The following is a 16,787-nucleotide window of genomic DNA, read 5'->3' on the forward strand; positions in this document are numbered from 1 at the left end:
ATCAGGACTGCTGTGCTGAGATCCCACAAGAAACTTAATGAGAAAGACCAGTCCAGCTAAAGAATCCAGCCAAGCTTTCCCTACAAGTGTCCTCCTATGTCACTCTATCCAACTGATGTTGCGAATGTCAGCTGAGGGTGGCACTGCAGCATCACAGGAGTCCCTCATCCCCTCAGCCAGACCCATGTTCTACCTCTGCTGGCTTTATAGAGGGTGGCTGGCACAGGAGCACAAAAAACACCAGTGGAAGTGGGGAAGAGAGTGGGTTCTTCACTGGCATCTGTGGGGCCAAGATTTTTCTGTTTATCCATCTTAATATCAGCAGGTGTGTTTCTACCATTACACTTGTGCAGGCATGATCCCATGTCACAGCAAGCAGCCAGCGGTGCCCAGCTGTGCTGCTCTGCACCCACTTAAATCACAGGCTGTGCCTCTAGTGCTGGATCATGTTTATTTATGAGGTGCACACCGGTTTCATTGTCGTTCACTGCTCAGAGAACTGGAAGCCCATGCTGCAAGTCTTTTTAACAGTTTTAATTGCACTAAAGTCATTGGGAAATCTGCCCAGATAGAGCCTGGAAAACTGGGCCACTGAAAGAGACCCATTATAATTATTTGCAGTAGGAGGCAGAAACAATCCCTTTCCAGTTCCTGCCTCTTCCTAGGAAATGTTCTGTGGGATTGAATTTGCTGAAAACTGCTTGGGATCCATTGAGTGATGCACTTTCCACTTCTTCTCAGGGAAGCTGTTTTCAATAAGCTGGATAAAAATTTTAATCATCACATAGGATTTTAAGTTCTGAGTACCATCCCTACCCTGGAACCTTTTTAGTTTAAAGTCAGTAATTGTGTCAGTTGCCTGTGAAAGAGAAATTAATGGAGCAAGGGAGGAAGTGGAGGGAATTTTGGGAGTTTGCATTTGTGTTCACACATAATGATACATTGTTTGGTCATATGTGATAATTATTTAATCAAATGGAATTTGCCCTGTGGTGCTTTACATGACACTGCTGCCAATCACTCCAAAGCAAATAAATCTTTCAGGTGTTGAAGGGAGCGTTTCCTCGCCTGTCTTCTGGAGACCTGCATGCTGTGAATGCCAAACGGCATATCTAACACTGCTGAAGTGATCTGTGGGCAGCCATGTGGAATGGACATCAATTCAGGGCAGAATTTATGCATTTGGGGAGTCTAGACAACTTTCACAGAAACTTGGATTTCTGTGTAAGGCTGGATATATTCTCAATAGTTGTCCTGAACAGGATGCTCTGCTGAACAGAGGACACAGATTTTATGAAAAGGTACTTCTTCCCTATAGGAGAAAGCGCCTCATTTTTTTTTTTTTTTCCACATGAACACTCAATCCACGATAAATGTTTATAAAGTTCCCCTTCACCAAGTTTCTTAACTGCTGAAGAATAAATATTTAAAGAATCACAAATGCTATAATCAAAACCACATAAGATGCTACAAGAGTGTTCCCTTTTGTACGAAAAAACAAAGGAGCTCAAGCTTGCAGAAAACTCCATTGCCTGGTTTGAAAACTGATACACTGTACAATACAGCATGTATTATCTTTGTGCAGTATTTTTATAACAATACCTTAAATGCCATTGCCTTAATTCTTACCATATTACTATAACAAATCTATGGAAGCTCTGCAGAAGACCAATGGAGAGTAGGCTTGGGGGTTACATCTACAGGGGCTTTAGCCTCTATTTGGTGAAGTCCTGGGGATGAGACCCGTGTTTGAGATTAAAGATATGCCTAAGTGCTTTGCTGGATGGGAACTCACAAGACTGAGCCCTTTGCTGTCACTCAGGACAGAGACTTTCAACACTGAACAAATTCCTTATGTGGAACAAGTTATTATTAATAAAAAGAAGTTTTTAAAAATCCCCCAAAAAAGCACAAAAACCCAAAAAATACATTTCCTAATTGTAATAGGTAAGTAACACCTGTAACCCTGTAATAGGTAAGTAACCCTGAGAAGAAGGGGAGCACCTGATGGAATCTACCAGCTGATTTCAGAAATATAATTATATGCATAAAGTCGAACAAGACTTATAGTGAAGTCATTTGGGTAAAAAACCTGGTTCCACGGAACAAAATGGGATAAATTTCTATTTTTGACATGGGCCCAGCATTTTGTGCATCCCTTTTACGTGACACTGGCTGATTTGGAGCCATCTTCTGACTCTGAATTTGGCTCTAATATTAAATTAAATGGCAATTTCCTATGACCAGTGACCAAATTATCCAATAAGGTCTGCTTAATACAATCAAAATAAAAAAGGTGGAAGTCATGTTATTTTAATGCAACTGATTTGTTTCGTGAATTTTAAGCAAATGGGACAGAAGGATCAAGTCAGTGATCCAAAAATTTACACCAGTTTAGAGGTATTTTGAACAAAACTGCACACCTTTGCCCAGGTAGAACTTTCTTAATTCTATGTCTTTGTCCCTTCTTTCCAGTCCTACAAGTATTCGGGGGAAAAGAAAAAGAGGGAAGAAAAGCCCTTCTATTTAGGAAGGCAGGAAAATTGAAAGGAAGTATAACCACAATACCTCTGGACTCCTGGATATCAAAGGTACTTTCCTGCTTTCCTGTCCATACAATTGCTCTGTGGAAAAAAAAAAATCAAAAAAGGTTAGATAATAAAAGGTGAGGGGAATGACATGGAGACATTCCTGTGCTCTGGCAGTCACCTGGCTTCCCACACGCTCCTGCAGCAGTAATGCAGAATGCAGCAGATGCACAACCAGCGCCTGAGCATCTCAGCTGCAGATTTTGGGCCACAGCCCCCATGCATACACCTGCACTGAAATCCTAGCCCACTGCCAGGCTGCTTGCAAACCAGCACTGACTTCAGCAGAAGCAGAGAATGATCAGAAGCAGTTTTCACCTTGTGTGTTCTGTATGCTTGTAATTAACTGTACATTAACATGGAACATTTCTATACAAGTTCTCTTTTCATCAGCAAGAGGTATACCCATGTATTTGAGCCTGGGGAGAAAGAGAAACCTGTTGGTGAGGTCAATGTTTTATTATTTTTGCTTTCCTTTCAGCCTCCAGGTGTAAATGCTAAATTGAGAAAATGAAAATTTGAGAGTGGGGTCCGAGTTTCCATTTATGGTATACCTAATTTTCACAGTAGCCATCAAAAATGAAATAATTTAACTATATTTTTCCACAGTAAATAGCTGTGGACTAATTTCAAATCCAGTACAGGAGCTGAAGAATTAATAGGAGAAATGGGGGAAAAGCTAACAGACACATGCAGTTTTTGTTTGTGAAGCCATTAATGAAAGCAGAGCCTCTTAGCTGAATTACCTACTTTGTTGCTCTCTGATATATCACTATGCCTTTCTCCTCTCTCAAGATGAATCACCATAGGAAAAGACCTCTACAAAAAACTAGCTCAAAACTAAGTGTGCTAAAAGCCAGAGGAGGAATTAGACAAGCTTTCTTCTGCAAATTATAAGAACTTCTCATGCACATAACCATTGTTTATTTTATTTGCGTTCTGTTTAAGCTTTCTCTTTTCAAAAACCACCAGAGGGAGCCCAAAACCTCTCATAAATATGAGTAAAGGCCTGTTGGAGTCAGCAATGAAAAAAATGGAGTAAAAATTAAGCTGTCTTTGGGTTTCAAAGGAATACACTTATTGCTCATTTACCAAGATCCACATAGATGCAAAAGTTCTGGACAGTGATAGATGAATCACATAAAACTATATTGGAAGAGTATTTTAAATTTAGTCCTGACAATTAAGAATACAACCCAAAATAGTCTGAGCATGCCAAAAGACACACATTAGAGCAGAAGATGAAAATATTTAGGCAGTCATATACCATACAATACATAATCATTTAGGAATATACTTTTGAGATCCACTGCTGCATCTGTTTAACACTATCAGGTGCAAAAACAGTAAGTGAAGTTATTTCTGAGATGGCCTCAGGGCTGCTTCTCATGACTGCCACTGTTTATTCCCTTATAAGTGCTGGTGGCTAAGGTGATCACTGGGGAAGAGCTGATTCATTGGATAAGAGGGTGGCTATCACAGAGAAGCACTTCAAAACCTAGATTGACATACTGTATGACTTTCTACTGATTTGGCTTTTCATCAGCTGGTCACCAATTGATCCAGCTAAGCATTACCTTGACTAGAAAATAAAATAAATAAGGAACTATGTGGATGGTACAAGTGTGCTTACCAGACCCCTCTTACCAGAGAAAGCTAAAAATGTCCAGAATAAGTCATGGTTTCTTGCTGCAATTACCTTATATGAAGGTTCTTCCAGAAGGTTCAAAAGCATCTGACTAAAACAAAAGTAGATCCTAGGAAAAGCCCAGGAAGTTTGGCATGATGATACAGGAAATGGCATATAATTTGTTTCCCCTTTCCAGGTCAGTATTTTCAGGATGCATGTCCTAGTTTTATAGATATGGGAAAAAATTAAAAGCTCAGTTTGCAGAAAAGCTTAAGAGGAAGATGGACAAAGGACAAGACTTGATAGCAGGACCTGAAACATGAAAGCACTGTTCCTTTGAACAGCCAAGTGAAATTAATGAAGATTAGATGAGCTGCATTTGCTGTGCCAAGGACTGATCCTTTACCTTTATTAGCTCTCAGGAAAGGCTCTACAACACACTCCTGTTTATTTTGGGCATAGAAGGAAAAGCATCTTTGAGCACTTTGGTCTAATGGAAGGTGTCCCTGCCCATGGCAGTGGTGTTGAGACTAGACGATCTTTTAGGTCCTTTCCAAGTCAAACTGTGCTGTGATGCTGTGATACTCTATACATCTTTCCCTTGATGAATTGTCACAGGTTTTAATTGCAACATTTTTCAAACCAAACTTCAACCCTGGTTCTGGAGGTGAACATGAATGTAATTGCCCACAGTTTTTACAGATGTAACTATAGAGCATAATTTTCATCTATTACTGCAAATCTTACCACTTATTTCACTGCTGTGACCTCAGCAATGGAGGAAATAGTTCTTTCCCAGTTTTAGCTCTGTAGTGCTCTGAGGAAGAAGTTGCTTTAAGCAATGCCTGAAGTGCTTGACTAATATGCAGTTCTGTTTATATGCATATTACAAACAGACTGGTCAATGCCACAAAGCAAAAGCCAGTAAAACCTGGATTTATAATATTCTTGCAGTGCACATCTTGACTACACCAGTGAATTCTGTAGCACGACTGATCTCAAAAAAAAAAGGGTCTAATTCAACAGTAAAATGAGCACTCTATCTGATCTACCTTACTTGGTCCATGAGTATAACTCATTAATGATGCTTAAATAAAAAATAAATAAAAGGAACAAAAGGTAACATCATGTTATCTCTGGTCACTTCCTTTTAGGAGACACAGGACAGAATTGCAGCCAGTTTATTATTTGAGTACTCTGCAGATGAGGGATCAAGTAGAGATCGGTTAATTAAAAAAAAGAGGATATTATTAGAACATCATCATTAAGGGGGGAAATTGTTTGAAAGCCAGGAAATTCCTTGTTTAGTGTTCACAAAGACCTGACCGCTAGAGCTTCCTCATTAGGAGAGAAAACTTACTCTACCAGAGGGCACACAGATTACAAGGTGCAGAGAGGATGGAGGAAAAATGCTCATGCCTGCATCAGGTAAAAAAGGGCATCAGTTGAAATTAAGTCCACCCTGACAAATCTTTCTGCAAGGGACCAATGCAAAACCCCCACATGTGACTCTTGTATCACATCTCTGATGAACCCCATAAAACTCAATCTAAATCTGTTCTTACTGCTTTAGTGTGACAAAAATTTTGCAAATGGAAAAAAGAGGGCAAAAATCTCACGTTCTTCGTGAAAATTGCAGACACCCTTCCTCCCCTTGGACCATCCCCAGAAGGGCTGCATCCAGGGCTGGAGTGCCATGATAGGTGGTGATGTGCCCATGCAGGTGGGGAAGGCAGGGTGGCCACCCCAGGGTGGGCATGCCAGGTGTCACAGGCACCTCGTGGGCCCAACAGGGCTCTGCTGCCTGGGACAGCAGCTGGAGTCTCCTCCAAGGCACAGGCACCGTGCAGCCAGGCACGTTGGTGAGCCCGAGAGCCAGCTGTGGTGGGATGCCTTAAAAATCCTATGCCCAGGGGGCGAGTGTAGGACTGTAGCTGTTCCTGAAACTCGGCTTCCCCAGCCTTAGGCTCCTTCCTCACCCCCATTCCCACGACTCGGCACAGTTGGGGATCGTTTCTGCTGCCTCAGCCGGCTGTCACTGCCTGGCCATCTCTCTTTGAGCCCATGAGTCACTTCCTCTCCTCAGATCCCACCTTTCAAAACTTCCTTTTTCCTTTTTGGGGGTATGTGTCTGAAAGCCTTTTCTGAAAGAGGGCATTGGACTTACCATGGACAAAAGCTTACCAAAGACAAACTTCTGGGAAGCAGCATGTTCTCCTGTCTGAGGACACACAGCCAAGACCTTACAGTCACATTCCTGTGGTCCCCGTGGTGCTGCCGTGCACAAATCTGCATTGACCTCCCCAGTTCTCTGCCCTGACACACTTCAGCTCTGGGGGGCTGGAAGGGGGCTTCTTGCCTGCCTGCAGGTGGGGATAGACAGAGGGAAGAGGAGAGAAAGGAGAGGCTCATCCCAGTTTCCCTTGCTGGCACCAGCTACTGCCTCTTGTTCACAGAGCAGCAGCCTGTGGGTTCAGTCACAGCTGGATAGAAAACAAGAAAGTAAAACAAAAAAAAAAATTAACATAAAAATGGAGTTCCTTTCTTTTATCCTTCTTCTTCTTCTTTTTTTTTTTTTTTTTTTTTATCTGTTGGGAATTCAGACTTAATGTTTTTCCCTACAGCTATGAAGGTTAGAGAACTGTTTCTTGGAGAGCAACAGTGAACCCTCCTAAAATCAGTGACTGTGTCAGAAGCTTCTCTGGCAAGCCAGTAGTGCCACACCCTGGGAAGCTCCCAGGTCTTTGTGATACCCCCTTGTGTGAGATGCAGAGTTCCAACCCCTCATAGGCAATGAGCACCACGAAAGTTAAAGGGGGAGGAGAGTGTGGATGTGAGAGGAGAGGTGTGTGGGGGAGACCTGTCAGGGTTTGTGTGGTGGTGCAAGCACAACTTGTTCCCTTGGAGATTTCTGTGCTATCAGCAAGGCAATCTCATTGGCTAACAACTTAACCTGCAGGTACAGAGGCCAAATCTGCTTGCACTCAAAAATTCAGAATGAAGCTGTTAGTTTACTATCCTATTTGTCACTGTTATACTGTTGAATGAGGGTCCTTTCACTGCTTTAGCAAAAGATGGGGTTTTTGCTCTAGGACCTCTAAGGCCTGATGTTTTACCTACCTGTAAAGCTGTTATGGCTTCTTTGCCATGTGGTAAAGAACCATTTACCATTAGGACAGGAAAAATAAAGTCATTTGGGTCAGATTCTCAGCTGGTGTAAAGCCACATCTAGAATAGGGGGCTATGCAGGTTCATGCTGGCTGACAATTCAAGCTAATTTATAACAAGTAGCTGCTGTGGAAGAGATCCTGTGTTTGAGTTATTTTACAGCAGCCTTGCAGTTCTCATGTTGATTTTATGCCATGCTAATTAAGTCACCGGGCAGACAATTGCAGTATTTAAATTAAGCATGCAAATGGATGTGGTGTTGAAATATACTGTTTCATTAGTATCGCCCATTCTCAAATATTATGATGCTTTTCATGGCCAAATACACCCATACAACTGAGAGGGAATGTGAAGAAAATAAACTGTGTGTATAGATTCCCATGTGTTGCCATTCTGGTGTTACAGATCTGCATCACTTCTGGTCAGGGGGTTTTGAACCCTGGCCTGTCTGCCCCTGACACTGTGACTGGGTACTTAATGGACCTTTCTAGGCAGGAATACAAAAGCAGGAGTAACCATTGCTTTTTACTAACATTGGGGGCAACACTAACACATATAGGAGAAAAAATTTCCAGGGGAAGAGGTGCCAAATTTGCATAGAAAGATTAATAAATTACCATAAAGTTGAAATAGGAACATGCTCCCTTCACCAACACTTCTAAAATGTTTTTATATTCACAAGGTTTTAAAAAGACAAAACCCACAGAACTCATCTCAGTCCAAAGTCTAAATAATTTTTTTTCAGATGCAATTTTTTTCTCCAACACAATGTTGGTGTAAATTCCTTATCAAGAGGTAACAAAGAAATTGATTTCTCTTTTCAGATCAAGAGAGCAGCTTTGGTAATGGCTGTATTCATTCATCTTTCCATTCCAAACATCATCCATCATGCCTTACATCCCATACACTGGACTGCAGAAAACATACCACAAATTCTACTTGGAATAGCAATGCATCTTGAACAAAGCTGACTAAACTCAAAATTAAGTTTTCAACAACTGCATGTTAAAAAGAAAATCAATGAAAGAAAAACAGCAAGCTCTACTGAACAAACATCCCACAGTTAAAAAAAATATGTTTTGATTGATGAAGGAAAAAGCCATGACATTTTAGGTGGCTTAAAAGAAATTTCAAGGATCATATTAAAAAGAAAGTTGGCATTCTATTAAAATACAGTTATCCCAAGAGATAACTGGAATATACTAGGAAAAAAAAGGACATAGTCTGGCTTTTCCCATTTCTCAGAACAGTTCATTAAATTTTCTTTTCTTCATCTCATGTCCCCAGCTGAGGGAGTTTACATTCAGGTCATCAACTTTCTTGGTTGTGAAGCAGCTCTAATCCACTTACTTGATCCTCCTGCAATCAATTAATGCCATGCTAATCCTGTGCTGGCCATGCACAATGTGGAAAACTAAATGTATCACATTATCTACAAGAAAAGCATTCAGGAATCTAGATCTGAATCCAAGACACTTTCACCTCTACAGAAAGGTCAGGATGAAACACTATAAGATTTATGATATCTACAAGAACAGCAAGGTAAGCTTTAAGGAGAAGCAATATCCTTCATCAGATCAACTGATCCATCTGGAAAAGGCAGACAACATTTCAGGCACAGGGACCCAGTGCAACTATGGGCAACATCAGAAGTTTAGTTTAGATTAGCCCCACAGTGAAAAAAGTCTTTTAGCATTGGAAATTTACACTAATAACCCTTACTAAGATAATTTTTTTATACTCTTTCTGAAAAACATTCTCATGGTGTAATTACATAAAAAATTTCAGCTTTTATTTTTATTAGAGCAACCCGTAGGAATTTATACGCTAGAACTAATAATACAGACACATTTTGCAGATGCAAAATTAATTATATTTGTAGTATTGGAAACCTCTGTCCAGTCTCACAGATTTTTAAACTGAGTACATTGATTCCAGAGGGTCAATGGTCCTTTTCCAATGACTTAATTTCTATTCTTACAGACAGTATGAATCACATTCTTTCATGAGAAAGTGTAGGTCAATGGAATTACTGTGGAAAATGCAACTTCCTTTTGACTGAACTTTCCAAGTGAATGTCTTCACTAATAGTACTTTGAATGCTACTCTAAGGGCATCTTTGCGAAGCAGAACCTCTTTGGGAGCAGAAACCTGCTGCTATTCTTTCTTGTATTTACCTGAGTTTGTTTATCTACTTCAGTCCTTTATGAAGGCAACAAGATGGAACAAGTGTTCCCATGGGAATGTGGCACTTGTGTATGTCATCCTCCCTGAATTTTGTCCTGAATTTCCATGACTCCTGTGCATTATCAGTGGGATTCTTGATTATTTATGCAATTGTAGTTGCCTACAGCTGGACAAGCCCATGGCAAGTTCCTCCTCTGTGTATATTAGCTACCATTGCTCTACTCCATCCTATTTTATTTCTCTTTCAGATATAGAAAAAGGAGTGAAGTGTAAAATCATGGAGACAAAAACAATAGAAGCCATAAAAATGCTGAGCAGCTCAATGCAATGGTATTGTTTCGTTCACAGACAGCCTCTCCAGCACAAAGGAAGTGAGGTGGGCTCACACTGAAAAGAAACAGACCCCTTCTGTATGGCCAGGGCCCCAAGGATTCTGCTTGTGAGGCTGCTGGTGCTCATGCCTTGGGCTCTGGAAGAAAATTGCTGGGACCTTCTTGTCTTACCTCCCTCCTGGGCAAGCGCAGCTTCCTCCTCTCTGGGTGGTCTTCCCAGCAATGGAGGTCTTGTCCTTCTGCTCTGGTGTGACCCAGCAGTGAACCGAGCTCATTAAATGTACTTGCCTCTCCTTTGAAAAAGAGAAAGGTGGAAATAGATAGATCCAAGTTATGATGATAATGCATTTATATGAAAAAAATAAAGACAGTGGACTTGTTTGTAGAAATCAACAACAATTCACCTCTGTGATACTTCTTTCTTGAGAGGGTGCGACTGTCAGATCAAGCATTTCAAGACACGTCATTTCCAGAAGAGAGGAGTTAGACACGCTCTTGATCGTGTGCTTCTGTTTATTCTGCGTAAGGGATCTAGGACACCTGTGTTAGTTTTAAAGCTACTACATGTACAGCACTTGACTGCTATATTTTGGCAAGTCCCAGCTGTTATTTCACATGTGTGAACTAAGAAAATACCCAAGGTAAACACAGACTTAGAAGAAGTACCAAAAACATTTACAATAAAGTGCAAGTATAGCCCAGTATGTTAACCTGCTAATATATACAGTGTGCTGGCCCTGATCTATTTCCCTTTAGAGAGGCAAAGGAAAAGAGATGTAACAAAGCCTGTGTGAAGCACCACAACTGGTTACTAGTTTTTTCTCCTAAAGCAGCAGCACCACTATGAATTGCTTTTCTCTTATTTCTCTTTACTCACAGCTATTACCAGTCAAGCTTACTCAAATGTGGACAGTGCAGAATAGAAACATTTTTTTTCTGTTAATTTTGCACATCTGACAGAATTTAATTTAAAAATCAGTTTAAATCCAGATTACTTACATGTGTGCACATGCTCACACTCCCCCTCTACATACACAATGTTAAAAGGACATTACAGATGATAATTTATTTTTCTCTGCTCTTGCTGCATTTCATAATATCCCTTCTCTCTTGAAATACTGCCAGAGAAGATTGTCTTTAATAGATTTCAATGGTGTCAAAAGAACCTCAGGAAATGAGGACTGAGGTGAACCTAAGGTCCACTGTGTGCCACCAGGAGTCTGATTATATACACTGCTTTGTACAGGAGGCAAAGATCTGCACCCCTGATGTCTTGCCTCCAAAATCCAGTATTCTGTCCACTTTCTGTCTCCTCTAATTAAAGCCCATTATTTTGACCTGCTTGGCTTCTTGTCCAGAAGTGATGTTCTTTTACAACCTCCTCTTGCTCACACTCAGTTTTGAGTTACGTCTCAGAAACTCTTAGATTTCATTAAAAATGAGTTTTACTAGAAAAACAGGGCTACTTTATCTCCATGATTTCCTGTACGCGGGTCACATCCTTTTAAGTACAGTCATCATCTCTGTAAATACTATCCTTAGAGGTAAGCTTTCCAGCTGCCTCCTGACATGTCCTGACGTAACCACCCTGTAGTCTGTGAGCCAAATCTTCTATGGGGCAAACAAATAAAAAAATGAGCTATTGATTCAAATTAAACGAGTCAAACAAGGAGTTTCCAGGCAGCAACTTGAACCCAGATTAATGTTTCCTGATTTATTTAAGCCAGGAGCCTAGCAGGTATGAGACCTGTAGTAAAAAAGCTTAGCTCTTCATTAGTGACAAGATTAAATTTTTTTAATGTGATTTCAGCACTTTGTGTATCTAGGATCAGCTCAAGATCCAAAGGAACATTTCCCAATGTTTTAGCTCTCACTTGTTTAATTAGTTCCTGATGTAAATGAGACCTGTTCTGACGAAGTTATGCAAGCTTGCTGTGTAATACCCACATGCCATTTTGTGATTAACTAATTTCTTGCTCAAAAGCTTTCAGGAGTAAAAGACAAGTATTGTATTTGTCCCATGTTTGACATGGCAACTTTCAATTGAAGTATCATGACCTTTTAATTATAGGTGCTTCAAACTCAGTAATGTTTTGCTTACATCACTCACTACTTCCATTCATCATAATCCAGGATTGCTCTAGTTCACTCAGCAGTAATTCTAGCTGGCTTTCATCATTCCCATGGAAAACATATACGAACAATTAAATCTCTCAGCAGAAGGAATCAACCTCATCTGGAGATTTATGAAAGCATTGCAAAAAAAAAAATCATGTATATATTTATGTGAGCAATAGCAATGAATAATTATGTAAATATCTGATAACAACATGGCTCATTTTATCAATGGTAAAGCACTGATTTGGTTTGATTCTTGAGAACTTCCTGCATAACCTGAAAAGAAGGAGAAGAGGAGAAAAGACAAGGAAAAGGCATATGTGTTTATCTGTAGAAGTTCATTGAAAGACCCCTATGCAGTGCAATCTAGAAAATATTAATTTACTATAGTTATATAACCATGAAATATTTAAGTATATATTTAGAAACAACAAAGTACATCCCATTACTTTAAGGCAAGGAGAGCAGGTGCCCAAGGCAGACAAAACTTTACCTCACTCATTTCTTACCCTTGCAGCTTTTTCCATGCTGACATCTGATCAACAATCTACACTGTCCATTCTGTTCCACCTGCTCTGATGACTTATTTGAAGCTCTGCAGAAAATTTGTGTGAGGGCAGGCAATGAAGAAAGGTCTTCCTGCTCTATGCTGTAACCATGAGATCACCCTCCTATGTAAGAGCTTGAAGACATCACAATAACAGGTGAGAGGCACTTTTATAGCTTCCCATGTGTCTTAGTCAACATAGCTTTGCAATACTAGAGAACAAACAGTAAGCAAAAAGGTTTGAGGGCTGATAGCTCTTCATGAAATATTCACATCAGGTTGATACTGACTTAAAGTTGTCTTTACAAGCTCCCAATGTGTCCTTCCAAGCCTTGAAAGAAAGAAATTAGGTTTAGCATTAGCTTCCTAAAGGTTGCAGTTGTGTTTTTATAAAGAAGGAACATAACTGATGCATAGCTTTCTATGTGTAAATAACATTAGTAAGGAAGCATTGTTAGTGGTGCTCATTTTGCGTATGCATATGCAACATGAAGTAAAAGAAACATGAGAAAAGAGGTGTTTCAAAGCTACAGAAAGAAATCGGCAAGATTGCAAGATGTAGAAACAAACACGCTCTACAATACAGAGCATGCGCAATAAAATAGCGAAATAAGATTTGATCAGGCTAGTGCACAGGTTTCCATCCTAAAGACTTCTGTACAAAACTAATCCTTGCAATGTAGATTTCCCTTGCGGTAGACATTTTTATAACTGACCAGCAAAAGACATTTCAGTGTAAAAAGATGATACTTAGAGTCACAGAATGATTTAAACCTTCAGAGGCAGGGCTAATGTTAGGTCAGATTTAGTGTTCACGCCTGAATTCCTAAACCAGGGAATACAGATTTATTTTAATTCTATCCTTATATAATTTATCAGTACTTCAACTACAGCATATACAAAACAACTGAGAATGGATAAACAGCTTAGCCCTCTTTGGGCTCCCAGCGGTCCTTCCATTGACTTCCAGGATTATGTGTCATTTACACTTTATAACACTACAATGCTCATACAGTTAATGATATATCATCCATGCCTGGATCCTTCTAGCTCACAGGCATAATAGCAGAGAAAGAGGAACTGACTTTAATTTTCTGCTTTGCATGACATGACAAAAAGATTCTTCCAAGAACACGTAGGCACTAAGAGAAAGCTGTTTTGGAGATACAAAGCCTTATAAGGACCTTTTAAAGGAGTGAGATCCATGAAGAACTATCAGTGATAGAGATTAGCACTGCACAGAGGAGAGCAGGGATTATGAGTTAGGAAAAGAAAGTGCAGAGTCTTAAAAGAAACAATCTATCTTTATTGCCTTTTAAATCAATTAGGGAGCGGACCACCAGCATTTCTACATCCTGTTTTTGCTCATGGTACTCATAGATTATGAAAATGTTGACATTTCATTTATACTTGATAAGACTTTTTTTTAAAAAAGGACATTATTTTTAGATGCATTGCTTTTCAAAAGTAGTGTTGTAGCAATGATGGTTCAAGGGTAAAACCAAGGCCAGATGAGTAGAGAGAGGTATTGTCTTTCATTAAACTAAAATAGTTGAAAAAATAGACAAGATTTAGAACATGCCATCACTCTTCAGGTAAAAGGAATAAAACAACCTAAAAATGCATGAAGCTAAACTGTGGAAAGAGATGAATGCAAGGTGACAGTCAATGGCCTTGTTCAGGCTTACTGGGAGAAAGAGGCATGCAACCTGTCTATTGTCTGCACTGTTCAAGAGGAGCACCCTTTATGATTCCTGATTGTGACAAGTTTGGGGATTGTTGTCCCCAGACACTGTAAGGGACAGGACTATTTTTCCTCTTTTTTGAGCCTCATGAATGACAGGCTGCTTTTGACAGTACTTTTATACCTGCAGTGGGAAGTTCGAATGCAGACATACACCTTGCTGGTTGATGCACGCATTCAGGATGGATTTAAGTCTTCAAAAAAAGGAGACCTGGAAGAACTGAATCACTGTCTTTATAAATCCTGCAGATGGCATTGCTCAAGCAAGCATGTTTGAATTCTGCATGAAAAGAAAAACATATCTGAATAAAAACTATCCAAGAAGAAAAAAAAAAGTTCCTAACACTTGGCGTCTTCTACTTTCTAGTATATTTTGCCTTGGATTCATCGACACTTGGTAACTGTATATAAAACAAAGCTTTGTCTCCTAAAAGCTAACTTTGTATCCTTGCTCTGTAAAAGTCAATAAATAAATAGGAACGCTAATAAAATGTTAGAATTTGGATGAAGAAGCAGGGATTTAATAAATGGTACATAAGAACAGTCTTAAAAATAAATGCTTACTGTTTGGAGACTATTCTGTTCCCATTCTAGTGTTGTTAACAGAGATGTGATCACAAATATTTCACAAGGACACTAATCCAGTCTAGGCAGCAGAAGCACTGCTCTTAGTGAGCCAACAATGACTGAAAAAGAAGGTAATGGAAAATGCTATGCATTAGAAATCAATGCATAAATACTGCAGTTCTGCAAAATTATGATTATTATCACAATGCAAATTGTGATCAGCCTGGAAATGTGTGGACAAAATGGCTAAAACTGCAGAGAAACGAATAGTTTCAATTTTTTTTTCATGTATTTATATAGTGTTAATTTTCTGGAGTGCCTACCATCAGAAAAGATGGGATTTTGCAGATGATAAAAAATATTGATTATGTCATTAGCTTTTAATTTTTTAGCATTTTTATCTTGATAGACTGGCATGTGGAGAGACAATTGCAGAGTATCCAACTTTAGGATGGGAGATGAGCGCAGACACTCCCCTCTGGTTCTGGGGCCCAGCCCATGAGGAGCAAGCAAAATGACAATATACACCTTTGCAATATACACCTGTGGTTTTCCATGCAATGAATGAGAAAGAGTTAACAGCACTTGGGAAGGGCTCCTTTGGGAACTCTGGCAGGCTGTTAGTCAGATTTGTTTCGGATCTTGGCAAGTGTCTTAATTCTCCTTTGGCCCATTGGATAGCTGTTCAGCAATGACTAGGCTTGTTAAATTGTTCTTGAGAAATTTTTAAAAATTCACACCATATCATCTCCAAAAGAAAATGGACATCTACATTTGCTCCAGAGTGTTGAAAATGCTCAGAAACAACAAGCAATGATTTTTTTCTCAAGGATTACACTTAGGCAATTAACTGCTTTTTTTTTTCCTTTAAACCTTTTTAGGTAGATAATATTATCAAGATTTTTCTGTTTATCTTTCTGAGAAATATGTACACACATCTATAGCATGTGTTTATTTATGAATATAATTATAATTTACAAAAATATAAATGTGATTATAGTACTGTTATTATTATAATATTTAATAATGACACGCAGTGCTAAATTATAATCAGCATTTCATGCTCTTCTAAGAGAGAGAAAAAAATGGACGAACAGCCAACATGTCAGGCCTGTTGCTATTGGTGGTAACTTGAGATGAATTTTGCTGTTTCTGGGGCAGAGGTTCTTTCCAGAAGCCAGCAGGAGGCTCACACTGAGCCTACCAGGGCACCCAGTAGCCACTGCAAAAGCTCATCTGCCCCATTCACCTCCCTGCCACAGGGGCCCCAGCCTCAGGTGAAACCACACAACCCTGCAAGGGGATGTGGAGCAGCACAGGGAGTGGTGGAGACAGGCTTCAGTCCTCACTGGCTGCTACCTTTTCTATGGAATCCTTTTCCCTGGGTCATTTCTGTTAGCCTTCAGGGATGTATTGTAATGCCAGTATATGTAAATCACTACTGAATAAACCACAACTCTTTGGCATCCTGATCCTGGTAAGGACCAGGCTTAAACTGCACCCATTCACACACCTGAAATAATGTAAGCATTCGGTTGCCTGCAACATAAGTTTTGTCCTCAATTTGATTTTAAAGAAATCCTTGCAGTGAAAGCTAGGTTATGGTCTTGTTCTGGGGGAAATGGAGAATCTGAAAACAAAAAACTTTTTGCAAGCTAGGAATGATTCCATTTATATATAAAATTCTCTTAGCACTAGCTTGTTGGTCTGTGAGTTGTTTGTGTGTATGTGGACATGATACCTTGGCATAATATTTACTGAGTCCAAACACATTTTTATCATATGGTTAGCTGCTGAGGTGATTTATTTTCTGGATATCATGGTGTCATTAGCAGGTTAATGCTGGAGGTGGCCAAAAAAGGGGTCATGATATGCTCTCCTAATTATTTGTCTCCTTCCCGAAACT

The sequence above is a fragment of the Ammospiza caudacuta genome, chromosome 1 (assembly GCF_027887145.1).
Source record: "Ammospiza caudacuta isolate bAmmCau1 chromosome 1, bAmmCau1.pri, whole genome shotgun sequence".
Taxonomy (NCBI): domain Eukaryota; kingdom Metazoa; phylum Chordata; class Aves; order Passeriformes; family Passerellidae; genus Ammospiza; species Ammospiza caudacuta.